This window comes from Taudactylus pleione, unplaced genomic scaffold (genome assembly GCF_031769625.1).
Source record: "Taudactylus pleione unplaced genomic scaffold, aTauple2 ptg000015l, whole genome shotgun sequence".
Lineage (NCBI taxonomy): Eukaryota > Metazoa > Chordata > Amphibia > Anura > Myobatrachidae > Taudactylus > Taudactylus pleione.
Genome location: NW_028284417.1, coordinates 36,227,138 through 36,243,618, shown reverse-complemented (window position 1 = coordinate 36,243,618; position 16,481 = coordinate 36,227,138). Strand labels below are relative to the sequence as shown.

Sequence of the window (16,481 nt, the reverse complement as noted above, 5' to 3'; positions counted from 1 at the left end):
TTGGTAGTTTATCTGTCTCCAATTTATCACTTTCCAGAGCTTAGTACATCTCCCCCTTTAAAATTAAAAATGCAAAAGACATTTAACATATGTTGATACTAGAATTTTCATTGATTTTCCAGCTCACTGTTGACCTATTCCTTGAGTTTACACATAAGAAAGTAAAAAAGATAAAATAGAACACAAAGCATTCCGAACCACAAATAGAACTAAGGAAATGCTATAAACATGGCAGTGGATATTGCGTCTGACCAGTTTTAATGCATTTTAGTAACCTTAGAAATGCTAGTAAAATGAATATAATATATGCTACTGGATATGGGCCCTTTAGCTCAGGATTACTGAAAGTGAATATGACTAAAATGTCATGACTGTGCTGCATTCCTTTTACTAATGTCCACTCGCACAGTGACTTACCTGTAACTCACCAAGAACTGACACCAACAAGTGCAAATTGGCCACAGCATTTGGTAATTTATTATTTACAGAATTTGAGACAAGCACTAATAATTCTATCATCACATTATGTGTATACCCTTCTCTAAAAACCTCACCTATAGCTCATATATATATATATATATATATATATATCAGCAAAAATGAGACGGCACTCAGAGATTTGTATAAAGACAAAAATCCATATATTCAAAAAAGCATCCGGGCGACGTTTCGAGGTATAACCCTCTTTCTCAAGCGTCCAGCATTACAGCACAGACAAACAACACATAGACATCACTTACCCCATTAAGTAGCTGTGTCTGCTCTCCATTCGGCCCATGCTGCTCCCATGAGGTCCATCCGCCGGAAGTTCCATCCACATGACGCATTTCTTGGTCCTGCGTTCCACCGTTACCCAGCAACCACTGCGTACCCTACAGGAATACTTCCTGATTCAGTTTGCAGCCGTTGCATCGGGAGGGGAATGACACCAGGCTGTCAGTTATCTGTCAGGGCTCATTCCGGGGAGATACCTCATACGGGAGTAGAGCTGTGGGTTAAACAAGCAGATCCAGCTGAGTGATTAACCCACCACATCTAAAACAAGTGCATGTTAAAAACAACATGAAATGCATCAATTACAGACAACTATTGTCTGTAAAACATACAAAAACTAAAGAAGCATTAACTAACCGAAGCACACATACGTGCAACATGATGCACGTCAGTAGCAATACATATCAATAAACATAAATTGTACCCAACAATCTAAATCAATACAGCAAATATATCACAGTTTCTTTAAGCAGACTCATAGAATGTTCCAATTTATTTTATCATTTAGACCTTTAGGACGTGTCATATCTAATCTAAATGTACACTGAGCTTCTCTGCAACAAAATTCTGGAGCGATCTCCACCCCTAAGGGATTCTTTCACATGATCAATGATCATATATTGAAGAGACGACAAGGTGTGACCTGCATCTTTAAAGTGACACGCCACCTTCTGCTCATTTTCTCTTCCAGCTAGGGCGATGGACGATCGGTGCAAAGCCATCCGTTCACGGAATTTGCAAATGGTTTGCCCTACATAGTGCGGCCTGCGGACAAAGGGGGCGCGATTGTAGTGCAAAATATTCTAGATTACAGGAGTGAAATTGAACAACAACTAGTGGAATTGGACGTGTACACTAGACTGCCTAGAGATCCGACAGAAAGATACCAGCAAGAGCTGAAAAATATGTTGACATCTGCAGTGGATAGAGGTGAGATGACATGAAAGGTGGCAAAAACATTATGCCCGGACCACCCCCGGACCACCCTAAAGTACCGATCCTGTATACCTTACCGAAAATCCATAAGGATGCTGCTAGACCACCGGGGAGACCTATAATCTCAGCACGTGACTCACTGCTATACCCTGTGGCACAGCTCAAGAATTTTTGTTGAACAGAGAAGCTCAGTGGATATTTAGATTAGATACGACACGTCCTAAAGGTCTAAACAATAAAATAAATTGGAACATTCTATGAGTCTGCTTAAAGAAACTGTGATATATTTGCTGTAGGGATTTAGATTGTTGGGTATAATTTATGTATATTCATATGTATTGCTACTGACGTGCATCATGTTTGTGTGTTTTTACAGACAATAGTTGTGTGTAATTGATGCATTTCATGTTGTTTTTAACATGCACTTGTTTTAGATGTGGTGGGTTAATCACTCAGCTAGATCAGCTTGTTTAACCCACAGCTCTACTCCCATATGAGGTCCCTCCCAGAATGAGCCCTGCCAGATAACTGACAGCCTGGTGTCATCCTCCTTCCGATGCAAGGGCTGCAAACTGAATCAGGAAGTATTCCTATAGGGTACACAGCGGTTGCTGGGTAACGGTGGAACGTATTGACCTCAAGGGAGCAGCGTGGGCCGAACGGAGTACCGACACAGCTACTTAACGGGGTAAGTGATGTCTATGTGTTGTTTGTCTATGCTGTAATGCTGGAGGCTTGAAAAAGAGGGTTATACCTCGAAACGTCGCCCAGATGCTTTTTTGAATATATGTATATTTGTCTTTGTACAAATCTCTGAGTGCTGTCTCATTTTTTATGAGATGTATGGCATGTTATGGACGGATATCAGAGGAAGTTGCAGTTTTTTTGACTGAGTGCCGGCATATTGGGGACTTATATATACAGTATATATATATATATATATATATATATATATATATATATATTAGCCACAATGGTCCGGCACTCACACACATACGTAAATAACTGTGCCTCCACAGAAAAGCATAAATACCACAACACGAGTGCGGCACTCAGGACTATGAAAACGTTCAATAATGCAACACTGCAAAGTAGTTACAACGTTTCAATCAATTATATGATTTTCGTCAGGTAATACAGAAAAGTTACAAACATCTTACCTTATAGCTTTACACCCAGCATGTGACACACAGCGCACCAAGTTCCAGCACAGAGCGGGTGTGAGCGCACATTGATGACGCGTCAACCACAACATCATGCAGTCTCTGTCAGTGAAAAAATTCATAACCCATCACCATGGAGACAGATAATAACAAACAGACGGAATAGGAGATAGAGAAATACAGCAAATAAACTGCATACAAAGATAGCAGAACTGATCACAATATAGCGTACACAAAAGTAAAGCCATAATCATTGCAATAATATGCACTATCAATTGTATAATGAACAATTGTATAATAAACAATTAACTTAGACCTTTGGGAGCAATGACATCTAGATAGTGAATCAAAAATGATTCGCGTTTCAAAAGCATTAAGTTCCTATCACCTCCTCTAATGGGTTGAGAGACATGGTCAATCATCCTGTATTTCAGGCATGAAAGATTATGTCCTGCCTCAATAAAGTGGCGAGTCACTGGCTGGTCACTGATACCCTTAGTTAGCGCCATTCTGATGGTAGACCTATGAACACCCATTCTTTCTTTAAATTTTCTCGTGGTCTTACCAATATAGGTAAGGCCACAGGGACACTTTTTGTAGATCACATGGGTAGATTCACATGTTAAATGGTATTTAATATACAACTTCTTACCAGAATGAGGGTGGTAAAACATATCACTAGAAAGCATATATCTGCATGTGACACATAAACATCTGAAGCAACCCAATCTTTTGAGGATCCAGCTTCGGACAGATTTCGCTCCCATGCCCGTGATGTCAGTTTTAACCAGTAAATTACGAAGATTGTTACTCCTAGAATAACATGCATGTAATGGACGTTCATTCAGCCCCAGATCCTCATCAGTCTAAACCAGATGCCATAATTTCTTACTAATATCATTAATCACAGGGTATTGAACTGTATAACCCAAGTGAAGGAATCAATGGAATCGGTCTGAGTATTTCTACATAAAATATAATTCTGTTCAAAAAGTAACACCTTTTGTTTCAACTGTAGCAGCAATTTTAATTCATAACCTCTAGCTACAAAGCGTAAAATCAACCCATCAATCTGTTGTTCAGCTTTATCTCTGCTACTATTGATCCTCCTTAATCTCACCATCTGTGAGTAGGGGATGCCCAGTTTTAAACCCCTAGGGTGACAGCTATTAGCCAATAGGGAGGTATTGCGATTAGTAGGTTTACGGAATACCGTAGCCTCGATCATGGCATTACGTAAATTAATCTTAACATCCAAGAATTCAATCGACTCAGATTGCATGTTAAAGGAGAATTTGACATGACTTTCTGACATATTTTGCGTATCAAAAATCATTTTCAAATCATTACAAGGACCAAGCCAGATGAAAAATAAATCATCTATAAATCGTTTGTAGAATAAAATTCTAGAAGAAATATTAGTATCATCAATAAATAATTTTTGCTCAATGTTTACATGTTTGACTGATGATGCTAAATTAGGTAATCACATGCTTATTTTCTGAAAGATATTAGCTCATCACTCAATGGAGCTTGTAAGTCTTACAAATAAGGTGTCAAAGATGCATGTTCCAAAGTAAATATCGCATAATCACAAAACAAACCTTCAGGGTGTTATAAATTCATCCTAAAATCTAACAACAAAGTCATGCTTTAAAAAGGATCAATATGTACATATGTGGAATAAGCACAAATAATTTGAAAGTGTTTATCAATTATTGTAGGACTGTGCAATTCAGAACAGACACATGCATATTATATGCACCAATTGTTTTCTCAGAAGTCCAATTATTGCAGTACTGTATTATTAACATAAGATATATACTGTATCATATACAAGCATATACTGTATTGCAGAGATTGTGCTCTTCAAAACAGATGCATGCCTATATTGAAAGAATGTACAGTTCAAAACAGATGCATGCACATATTGCAAGACTGCAAAATCCAAAACAGATTCATTAATATATACAGTATATTGCTAGACTGTACATTAGGAATAGACACATACATATAATCACATATTTGTTATTAGATAATAGGTAATTGTTATCCATATAAAAACCACAACATGGATATGAGTAACATTCAGGCATGTATATAAAACATATACATTTGTGGGATCAGACCAATGCGTCTGTTTTGTGTAAAATAAAAGTTCAAGGTGGAATAGTTGTCCTGTCTCTGCTGCCTCACCATTTGCCTGGCAGTGAACGGTATAGTGAAAAAGCAGAACAGTTAACCATTGAATGAAGGTAGGTAGATATCACATCTGCTGTCGGGCGAAATATGCTAAAGGTCATCTGATAATTAGACAGTGCAGGGTCACCAGAGACTGCCACACTGATGAGAGTGTGGTGGAAAGTAGGTGGCTCCTGTGGTGTCTGTAGACAGGTGATGCCAGTTGGAGACATGCAGTTGGATTCTCTTCAGCACTCCAGTGTCCCATCCATGCACAGACTGGGACTACGTGTTCTCTACTGGTACGCATTTTGCCGCATGTTTGGCGCAATAGGAGTTCCCCACTCTCAGACATGATCAGTATGTCAGCCAACAATTGGAGTCTCAGTATACCCAATGATAGCTAAGTAAGCTAGTCAGAGTGCTGCAAATTGAAGACAATTTTTATATTTTACAAGTTATTTGTTCAGTCATGCAAAGACTTGAGTTGTTTGCAAATTTTTGGTACATTCTAACAGGCTACTGATATACAATATGTAGTCGTGAAAAATCACAATAATCATTTTAATTTAGAAGTAATTATCATAACCTGGTAAAAATAATGAATAATCACAGTGAATCGAGGATAATATATCATTGAAAAAAGGACACAATGGTGATCACATTTATGAAGAGTTATAAATGGTAACAAAGTATATTTGCTAAAAAACAAACAAAGGGGCAAATTTACTAAGAACCATGTTTGCCATCGACCTCGATTCACTGGACACCACTGAAACATTTTGCACTCCATATCTCAAATTTACTATGAATCGTGTTTGTCTGTCGGTTTTGGTTCAATGGTGATCCTCTGCTAATCGTGGCATGTGCGATTTGAATCCTATTGTCCTTTTTTCGCTTGAACTTGCAAACCCAGCAATACTCCTGAAACCAGTTTAATTCACAACTGAAACGGTTTTAGGTGAATAGTTGGATTTGCGAGTTCAGACAAAAAAAGACCAATACGATTGTAATCCCAACAAATATTCCATATTTCTTCTGGGTCCTCTCATTCAGATGGTGGAGTCTAAAATAAAGAAACCTTTGGCCAAATACAGCAAAACAGCCTGTCTCTGGAAATTGTAAATCCCAGACAGTGATGCAGCTGTGTTTGCCTCCGTCAAGTCACTGACTCAAGGGAGTCTGACGGACATCACTGGATCAGATTTCGATCGTTCACTCAGTGTTGTGGATTTATTCGTAGTTTCTACACTGTGGAGCTTCTTATTTGAGATCTGTGACTGGTAAAACATACAGAGCTTCCAGTCTATAGTTGTCTGATAATTTCTTGTTGCAGCTGTGATGTTTGAGCTGGTAGATGGTACAAATGCTGTTTGTCACTCATTCCGTAGTTTGCCCAGTTTGTTCACATATCCGGATTTGTGCCACTTTAATTTTCGAGAGAGTTAAAATGATCCAACTACAGACCATCTAGTTTGTCCATCACTTCTGAATAACTGTGGTCACCCAATTTCCTTCTTTGTTGTGCAAAATGTTTGGTTCTGTTTTTTTCTATCAGTGTAGGCTTGATGAAGGTCGTCTGAACTGCTTTGACTTTGAAAAAAAAAAACAAGCATTCTTCTTTTCATATTCAGTATGCTGCCTCGTGGTGGTCATTCTAGGGGAATGTTCACTCATGATTATTGTGTCATCAGATCATGCACAAGAAAAGACAATAAATATTATTAGTTATATACAGTACAATGTATAAAGGATATACATTGTAATAATGTGCAGTGATTGCAGTGACTACGCAGTCTCATCACAGAGTGAGTGGTAGGAAGTATTGTTTGGGCGTGGTGACGGGGGGTGGTCAGCGAAACACAGGTGTGCCAGTGCGTTTGAACGCTGTTACAGGGGCGTGCATAAATTATCCACTGCGATGCCGTATGCAGCTTTGGCTTTTAACGCATGTGATGAGGTTAGCAATTCCTGAGTAGGTTAGACCTTGTGCAAGTGTGCATGAGGCTGCAATTGTACTCGATGTTATGCAGTTTTGCTAAGTATTATGGATGTGAGTAAGGTAAAGGGGGCATCCTTATGTTAGGCTGCGATGGTATTGTGATTGCAATCATTAGCATATCTTTGCAGTGAGACTGCGTGCGTAATTGCGCTCGCAATAGCGATCCTTACTGAAACAGACCCTATATTTGGATGTTTTTGAAATTTGGCTTTTTTAGGCAACAAAATGACCTTGAAATTAGCTTTAAGGTCAAGACTTTACTGCCATCCACACTAGCATTTCTGTCAGAGCTATGACTGATTGATTTATCATGGTTTGCCGGCTATTAACATTCGATGCAGGTAGAAGATTTTTTTTTAAGCCTTTTAGCTTTTTGGCTGGTCTACTGATGGTCACAAGTGGCACATTTCATTAAGGTGTGTGTCAAAGGATTTTTTTTTTTAATAATTCAACCTTAAAAAATGAGATACACATACAAATGTTGCTTTAGTGATAACCAGGTTGTTTCTTCATTTTCCTAGACAATAAGATGTCACTGACCATGGATTGAAATTTCTCGATCACAATATTGTGATTAACTGACAAATCTAATTTTTGTTCAATACAGAAAAATCATTAGTGAGTAGAGGTGCTGTTGGGGCATTGTCTTTCTTAAATCATCGCTACATAAATTTACAGTCTTTGAAAATAAATTGAAAATGTTCTGGGCTACATGTTATTGCAGTCTAGCAGTTCCTTAATTTGTTTGTTACATGTGTTACTATTATAGTGGCTGTTTCACATGAACATCTTGTAACAAATATGATTGCAAAATATTAGATTAAATAGATTTCTAAAGGGCCTGGATAGGGAAGACCAATCTGATTCTGGTAGCGCAAACCAACAGGTTTGCGCTACCTGACTTTTTGTTTTTTGTTCTATTGATTTATTTGGTGGTGACACAGACACCTCATAGTTGGGAGTGCTGCAAACTTACCCCTGTACATAGAGCTGATAATTATTTAGAATATTTGTATGGGATTGGTGCTTATTGATCTAATTTTTTTTACAATCTGAAATCTGTAGTGCAGAGGTTGCTAAACTCCACCATTACAGTCCATGTTTTAAGGACATCCTGTCACAACTAATGGACAGATAATGGATGCTAGCCCGTACTTTTGGTGAGACCCAGTACTGAGGCAGAGTCTATTGTGTCGGCGGTATTCACCAGGGAGGCCCACAAGGAGGTTTGGGCTTAGTTGCATCAAACAAGCAGGTCGGTGCCCTTAGACTTGGTTCCCTTGTACAAGTGCTGGTGTTCTTCTGGATTAGAGTGGACTACAAGCAGGCATACCACATAGTCGACAAGCTGAGTCAGAAAGGGAGCAGACGTAAACAGGTCACGGAGGGAAGCGAAGGTCGAAACCGCAATACAAAGCATAGTGCCAGGATTCAGATGGAGTCAGGTTAAAAATGAAGCCAAGGTCAGCAACGAGCAAACATAATCACTGGGAAGCTGGAGTAAGGTTTGGGAGCCTATACTCTGGCACCTGCCTAGTGCCCAGGGACTCCATTATATAGGGGGGAGACATCATGTTTGGCGCGTGTCTCTTTACATTTCCTTTCAGGTGCGCGTGCGCACCCCTAGGGGGAGCTGTGGACGTCTGCACTACAGCTGCTGAGGAAGGAGGGGAGGGGACACCAGAAGCCGGAACACTAGCAGCGGGCGCCGGGGACTCCCCACCCGCTGCCTTACGCAGACCCGGACCCCAGCACTGCCGGATGTACTAATTAAGTTTCCTGTGCTCAAGCATGGATATCCTTAAAACATGGACTGTAATGGTGGAATTTGATATTCTCTGCTGTAGTGTAGTGTAGTGTAGTGGATTAAATCAGTGTGTGATGGTGTTCATGGTGCTACCTTTGGGAACAGATCCATTATAATCCTAAATTAAGATAAATTCAACATCCAAATTATCCAAAGACACTTAACTTGATTGCTATTTTTCTTATATCATCCTTGCTAATATCTAAGCTTAGAAGTTTTGCTATCCTAGTTACTATTTTATAAGTTTACTGTTTAAATTCTAGTTTATCAGTTTAGGAGTGGGTAATATAATGCTATTCTGCTATTCTTTTGTTCGTCGGGAGGCTTGCACCTAGCAACAGCTGGTGGGTTAGATACAAGCTTCCTGATGAGCGCTGAGAAGATAAAGTGAAAGAAAACTTTCACTTAGCTTCTCCACAGCCGGGGGGGAGCCAGGCAGAGGCACAACCTGCGCACATCTGCAGGATACTTGTGCGCACGCCCTGGCACGTGTCCTTCCTCAGTTGAGAAAATAATATTTAAAAGAAGGAAATTAATAAACCTGTCAGGTTGGAGGACAACAGGGAAACCTCTGAAGAAGGGGAAATTAGTCAGGCTGTAGAGTCTTTCCCCTCCTGCATATTTTCACAGTGGTGAGAAAATACACCTCCAAAAAGAAACATATTGACCGTGATTCTTCATAAGATCCCTGTTTAGGACAAAACATCTCTTTCCCAGGTATTGCCCATAGCTGGAATACCTCTGAGGTCCACAGCAGACCTTTCTCCTTTCTCTCCTGCCCACAGCCATCACATATTTCCTGCCTCGACTGGGAGTTTTGCGCAACAGTGCGCTCATAAGGGGGCTAGTCACCACCACCCACTGCCCCTATCTTATTCATACAAGGATGCTAGTTACCCTCCAGTAGATTGGGAGTTAGAGGAGGTAACTAGGACTAGTGTGTCATCTCGCAGAGACGTGTATAGTGATTTGCAAATGGCCCAGGTAGCATTAGCAGGCAGAATACCCCGTCTAAAATTTCTTCTTCTCACTGGGCCCTGAACGAGCGTTCTCAGGTATATCACTTTTCCCAATTAGCCTTTAGAATGGTTCTCATTAAGGTAGATGAGATGGTTATCTGTAAACATACTGGAATTCCTGACATTCCCGCTCTATTTGCCCCAGAGATTGATTCGGCTCTGACGTCACTCATTGAGGATAAGCCCAGAGTGATTCTATGGATAAATTACTTAGGAAAATTCAGCTTAAAGTTTCGGACGTGGCCAGTTCTCTGTTATTTGTCCTAGACGAAGTGGAAATAGAAGGGGTTTCAGGGGGCTCCCTAGATTCCCTGGTAGCTTCCAAGATGGCCCTCTTGAAAGCTATAAGCAGGGCTACCCTAATGATTGGCCAGACTTTTGATTTCATATCTAATTCACGTAGAACTCATAGAACTCACTGGCTAGCTAATGCAGATCTCACTAATCTAGCTCCCAGGCCAGTAGACGTTCCTAACTTAACAGATTCCAACCTTTTTGGCCCTGACTTCATAGATGAAGTGAAAGTCTGCTATAAAGCCTGCAAGTCATTTCCAGAACTTAAGGGCCCCCAGCCTTCCAAATGGCCCTTTCATCAGGAGGGTCATTCTGCGGGAGCCAGTAGTTTGACCCGAGTCCAGTGGGGCAACCCCAGAGCTCCCAGAGGAGGCCTATCCTGGACATAGGCAGGATCTGGCAATGCATACTCCTTCAGAAAAGATAGAGGATAGGGTCACTTATCTTCAATACCTCCTCCTTGCTTTTCCCAATTAATAGCTTCCTGGAGACATATCACCAAGACAGCTGGTTGCTAAGTGTTGTGGAATAAGGTTTGTCCCTCCCCTTTTTCCATATTTCATGCCAGGTTTTTCCCTGCAGTCCTTTAGTAGATGGTGTCCTATCCTTTGCCCTACAGCAAGGCAAAATAGAGTTGCCAGACCCTTTCCAGAAAAACTGGATCAGTCACCTGTTTCCTGGAAGGAAACAGGATGGTTCATACAGACCAGTTTTAAATGTCAAGACTCTTAACCAGTTCTTTCCATATGGAGGGCTTGGTAGACGTACCTTTCCTGCTCACCAAAAACTATTTTTATATAAAAATAGACCTCAAAGTGGCCTTCCAAATCACAGGAGACTCTTAAGATTCCTCTGGAAGAGTGTCCTCTATCAGTGGACAGTAATGGTTTATGGGCTATCCAATGCCCCTTACACATTCACACACCTCATGAAGGCAGTAGTTACACACCTCCATTAATGTCCACTGTATAATCTATGTGGACAATCTCCTGGTGGTTCATACAGAACGAAACTCCCTTTACTCCACAATTAGATTATACTGTCACTCCTACGGAATCTAGGGTTTACCATAAATCTCAACAAATCTATGTTAACTCCTTCCCAGTCAATCGTCTTTCTGGGGTTCTTAATAGATCCCCCTTCTTTATCAATAGCAGTTCCCCCAGACAAGTGGAGGACTTCGTATTCAAGACTTCGTATCTCAAACCCTCGAGCAGGAATTCTCGATGTAGGATTTGGCCAAAGTTATAGAAAATGATATCCTTAGATCCAGGTTTTTCCATTCTCCCCTAATATGCAGGCACTCTCAGTTCCTTCTCTTAGCTCTCTTTCAACAGGGTCGGATTTGGACAGACAAAATCCTCTTAAACACAATAGTTCGCAGAGAGAGCTGCAGTTGGTCAGTCCTTCCTCTACCCTTCTCCCTCCTCCACCAGACATAGTCATCCCATCAGATGCATCTCTTATGGGCTGGGGAGTATTTATAAGAGACACAGCAGTAAGGAGGAGTCTACAGACAATTCCTTGGACTTCATGCTTGGTTTGTGCTCTGACATGCACTGTCAAGTGTGGGACCTTATATAGACAGGTGTATGCCTTTCAAAATCATGTCCAAACAACTGAATTTACCACAGGTAGACTCCAATTAAGCTGTAGGAACATCTCAAGGATGATCAGTGGAAGCAGGAAGCACCTGAGCTCAATTTTGAGCTTCATGGCAAAGGCTTTGAATACTTATGTACATGTGATTTCTTAGTTTTTTGTTTTTTTTTATTAAATTTTCAAAAACCTCAAAAAAACTTTTTGCACGTTGTCATTATGGGGTATTGTGTGTAGAACAGTGATTCCCAACCTCGGTCCTCAAGGCACACTAACAGTCCTGGTTTTAGTGATATCCATGACTGTGCACAGATGGTTAAATCAAAATAACTGAGGCACTAATTAAGTATCTTGTGCTCAAGTATGGCTATCCCTAAAACCTGGACTGTTAGTGTGCCTTGAGGACTGTGGTTGGGAACCCCTGGTGTAGAATTTTGAGGACAAAAATTAATTTATTCCATTTTGGAATAAGGCTGTAACATAACAAAATGTGGAAAAAGTGAAGCGCTGTGAATACTTTCCAGATGCACTGTACATTATGGGTTCACGGTGTGTATTGTGGGGCCCCCAGGGGACAATGTGCATTGCTCACCCTGCATCCATTGTAAATACGCATATGGCGGGAGGCAGATTATAATGCCAGATCTCCTCCATCCAAGATTCAACAAATCCAGGTGTGCCCTTATGTAATACTATATTTTGTCCGCTCAAGAGTCGACAGCTCATATCAATCTCTTGGAGTTAAGGGCTGCCAGATTAGCTCTTTCTTCACTTATCCCTCTGAATTCCTGGGAGATCTTGGTCCAGCTCTGCCTAGACAACAGGACCACAGTTTCTTATCCCAGCAGAGTAGGAGGCACTCGATCCCTGATTCTCTGCCAAGAGGCAATAGACATCTGGAACTGGGTGGTGGAGTGATCCATACTCTTCCCAACATATGTTCCAGGAGAGCTAAATGAGTTAGCTGATTCCTTTTCCAGGAAAAAACTCACTCTGGATTGGGCAACTCTGAAACCAGAAGTTTTTCTCAGCATTGTGAAGACCTTTGGTCAACCACAAGTGGACATGTTTGCAACGCCATCAAACACACAGGTTCCATTCATCTCCAAAATATGGACTCAAGGGGCCATCCACATGGATGTGATTTCCAGCTCTTCCACATAAGCAAATGCACAGGGGGGTTCTGTTTGCCTGGAAACCCCCAAGCCCATACCATGACCACAATAGAAAAGTATGCTGTATAATGTAATTTTACTAGTGCCTCATGGTCTCCTCAGTATCACAAATGAAATAATTAGCACCAGATGTGTCAGCCACTAATGAAAACACCTGTACACCAACTAGGAGATCTGGAAAACATGCACTGTTAGGGGGGGCACTGCTATAGACCATCTATATGGTTAATTCTTAATATTGTTTTCCAGTGCATAAGGAGACCAATATGTACATCGATGTCCAGGGCAGTTCTAGGCACTTTTGCTGCTCCTCCCGTTTTGCTCCCATGCTCTGGAATGGTGCCTAGATGTGAAATAAAGAACATTCTGCTCAGGCAGGATGGCCCTACTGCTGCATCTAATGGCTTACTGTTATCATTGGTCCTGTATATGGTGGAATTATGACATACAATAAAATTTGTATGATGCATATTAAAATTGGTTAAATGCTAATTATGTCCTTTTCATGGATTGGCCACACTCACTCTAAAATCAAGCCTTTGGAAACCCCCCTCTAGAAATCCTGCATTTGCCACTGTTCCATATGCCTTACCTCCTCCTGCCATGCTGCTAAAGGTCCTCCACAAGATCAAAGCAGACAGGGTATCTCAACTTATTCTAGTATACCCTTTCTGGCCCCCTAAAATTTGGTTCCCCTTGATCTCCCTCCTCTGCAATGGTCCCAAGCTTCCCCTGGGCATGTCCTCCTACAGGATCTTCCCCATTGCATGTGGATAGTAACATTGCTTGATTGTTGACCACTGCTAACTTCTTGGCCTCATCTATGGCCTTGATAAATGCCTCTCTTAGACCCCAAGCAAGATCCAGATACCAGTCCATAATAGATGAGTTTATAGCCTGGTGGGCTTCTCAGACTCTACACTCTGGCTCTCTTTCCGAGGCTAACTTAGCCCTAGATTTCCTAGCCATTAAGTTCGAGTCAGGCCTCGCTTCCGCCACAATATGTTCATATGGCTTGGCACTGGCTCTCCTTATTCCAGGCCTCACAGAAAATAAACTATACCTTAAATTATTTAAAGGTATTTTCTTGTCTAGACCTCCATGCCCACAATACTCTACCAAGTGGGACATTAATCTTTTTCTTAACTTCCTAGCCACTGTACCTTCCACTGCTGACATCTCTAATCTTTCAAGGAAGCCAGCTTCACTGCTAGCACTGGCATTTGCAGCCAGAAGGACCAGCCTTTTTTTAATACACATATCTGAACCCTGGATGACACCCACTCCAATGGGTTTTCATATTGTTTTGAGAGGACACACAAAGACCAGTTCCATTCAGACCCCTCTGGCAGAGTTAGATCTACTCAGAGACCAGTCAAATTCGGATCTTTGCATAGTCGACTGCTTATCAACCTACCTAACACTCACAGCTCCACTGAGAGATGACATTTCTAACCTCTTTATCACTTGCCATAAGCCCTTTCGTTCTGTCAGACTTTCCATGATCAGGGGTTGGATAGGTTCTGCCATGCCGAGTTCAGGATAAACACCTCCCACTTCAAGGTCACTCTATTTATGGTGCTGCTGCCACTTCAGCACCCGCTAAGGGCTTGCCATTACAGTCCATAATGCAAGCCGCTCATTGGTCGTCTACTCATACCTTCGTTAAACACTATTGGAGGTCTTCCATCAGATATGTGGTAGTCTACCCACCAGCTATTGCTAGGTGGCAAGCCTCCTGATGAACAAACACTAGTTTGCAGGAATATATCTGCAAACTCTCTTTGTTCTAGGGAATAGGATTGCCACCTAGCAACTGCTCCCACCCAACCCACCCTATACCTTGCTAGGTCTACTGGTTGTCGACTCTAACATCAGTTATTAGTTATAACTGATCTATCCTTTACTTTCAGGTGCTCCATAAGGTCAGAAGAAGCAGCAGCAGGATAAGAAGCTGCTTTTTCCTGACAGTCACCGCAAGTTTGCAGGAGTTTAGATTATGTTCTCGATTTCAAGGCAACATAAGAGATCATTCTTCAACCATTCCCAGTTGGTTTCCTGATTACCTTATACTACAGTTTCATTATTTTTAGTAAACGTGTTTCTGCATCAAAATAGTTTCCTGTCTCCTTTGTTATTAAGTTACAGGATTTAGGGTGATCTCGTCCTTCCCAACCTGACTCTTCTTTTAGGCGGGATTGCCAAATGTAAGCTTTCATAAAATCTAGCAGGGAGGCATGGTTTGCCAATTTATACTGAGCGCACGTACTGGCCTAGCATGCTCGCGTTTGTCTGTGACGTGCGCATAGGTGTCCAGCACCCGCGTGTCTCCCATTCCCCATTTCCCTTCTGGCTATGGAGAAGGTAAGTGAAAGTTTCTTTAACTTTACCTTCTCAGTGCTCAATGGGAGGCTCGCACCTAACCCACCAGCTGTTGCTAGGTGGCAATCCTATTCCCTAGAACAAAGAGAGTTTGCAGATCATAGATTCCTGCAAACTAGTGTTTCTGATCAGAATGAGTAAAAATACTAAATTTATTTTCTGAAAATACAAAGGTTCTGAAGAAAATTAAGGTATAATTTGTGTGGAAATTACATAAAAGAAAATCATTGATATTGATTTTGTGACAAGCGCAAAATGTGAACAAATGACCTCAGTACAGGGGTGAGAAAATCCCCAGCACTAATATCAGCACATTCAATATAGATCAGTCTGTCTGTTGCTTTTCTTATCTAATCAACAAAATAATATATATATTTTTAAATGAAAAAGTATCAAATGATTGAATTAAAACATAATGTTACAAACATGTTATGCTATTTAAGAAGCTGTAACTAATGAAACCAGTATAGTTTTGCTGTATTTTTTTTACTTTTTATGATGATCAAATAGTTGTTTTTTATTGGTGGCTGTTGGGGTGATCCCTCAACTCTCTTACTTCAAATGCCAAATATCCTTCTTTCTTACCACCTCACCACCTTCCATGAACATTACTACTTACCCTCACCTCCCATCTCTTCAACATCTCCCTTCAACCACTTCATTATATATCAACAGTGCCCTCCTTTGCGTCTTAGTGCATCTCTAAATGCTCTACTCCTTACATCCTCCTCACTCTATACAAGCTGAACAAGTCTTACACTTCTCGACCCAATGGCTGTTAAGGTGGTGCAGAAGGCTTACTTCTTTCACTCCTAGCTGCACCTTCTCCTACTTTGAAGTCCCATCATCTATTTCTTCTCTCAGTCCACCTTAATATCACGGCCAAAGCTTCTTCCTGCCACATGCTAGTCATCTACTCTGCCAGTTGCAACGTGTGCCAGGTAAGCTCACATGTAATATACTGTACCATGTGACGCTGCCAGCATAAGCCAGCCATCTAATATACTGTATATTTAGGAAACAATCTGCAGAACATAAACAAAAATGTTCTGGAAAGAATAAGATTCATACTGTATACATAAGGTTTAGCACTGGTTGTATTGTTGTGGCTTTCTGTACATGATGCATTTTAAAGATTTTGGTCAATTA

The 16,481-nt window shown here is 40.9% G+C and overlaps 1 protein-coding gene and 1 pseudogene across 1 annotated transcript in view; both read left to right on the top strand.

Annotated features, from left to right (window-relative positions):
- MCHR2 (melanin concentrating hormone receptor 2) overlaps positions 1 to 16,481 on the top strand; it is a 123,298-nt gene that overhangs the window by 100,169 nt on the left and 6,648 nt on the right. The gene's annotated exons all lie outside the window — the stretch shown is intronic.
- Positions 600 to 10,565, top strand: LOC148542233 (uncharacterized; annotated as a pseudogene).